The 867-nt window shown below is 38.3% G+C and overlaps 1 non-coding gene across 1 annotated transcript; it reads right to left on the bottom strand.

Annotated features, from left to right (window-relative positions):
- Positions 1 to 357: 357 nt before the first annotated feature.
- On the bottom strand, positions 358 to 462 carry LOC124886836. The gene has a single exon (XR_007044243.1). It is a non-coding gene; the product is annotated as a small nucleolar RNA R71 (small nucleolar RNA).
- Between the last annotated feature and the right edge of the window lie 405 nt (positions 463 to 867).

The following is an 867-nucleotide window of genomic DNA, read 5'->3' on the forward strand; positions in this document are numbered from 1 at the left end:
GGATATGGATCATCTTGGACATGTGGGGCGTGCTAGCGCCCTCCGCATTCCACTGGCGAAAAGGAATCAGGTATTTCATATCAATAGTGTATGCTCTATTTACTTCAAATTAAGGGGTTGTTTGGAAGAAAATCACATGAATATGCCAATCTAAAGTTGAAAAAATTCATTAATGTATGCGCTCCATTTGATATTTCCCACATTTCTCAAGAGCCAATACGGTTGTGAATTTTCCCATTCTCATTGACGGGAGAAGTGGTTCTATGGTTTCGATATTTACCCATGGGATCTATCAATTATTGGCTCGAGCTCACTGATGTATCTTGGATGGACACTTTCCTCCTTCTCGAATGTTGCAACTAGGGATGAGATTACAAATTTTTGCCAACTTATTGGTGAACCCTTGTAAAAAGTTTTGCAAGGATTCAATGATAAATTGTTACAATTCCCAAATCATAAGGTGTCAATGAAAATTCTTCTCCAAATTTTCTATAGGGCATTGGATTAATTGAACAAAATAGTGGTTGATAATACTGGCGGGGGTTCTCTTGTCAAGCTATCTTATGGTGTTGTGGAAACATTGCTAGAGCAAGTGAAAAATAAAATAGAAGATGACATATGAGGGATACCAAGGTGGCTGTGGGGTCTCCTATAGCATATTTTGTAAGCAAAGAGCAAAAAAAGAAGGATAAGGAAAGGGATGAGAGTATGTCCAAGGTAATCACCAACTTGACCTTCTTACCAAATATGGGATGGGAGCCCCTCCTAAAGTCGACAATGTCTTTGCTTCCAAGAATACTATGGATTATGATAAAGAATTAGATAAGCTTGGTGAGGAAATTAGGTTATTGTTGGACCAATTTAGGG

This window comes from Capsicum annuum, chromosome 8, assembly GCF_002878395.1.
Source record: "Capsicum annuum cultivar UCD-10X-F1 chromosome 8, UCD10Xv1.1, whole genome shotgun sequence".
In the NCBI taxonomy this organism is placed as follows: domain Eukaryota; kingdom Viridiplantae; phylum Streptophyta; class Magnoliopsida; order Solanales; family Solanaceae; genus Capsicum; species Capsicum annuum.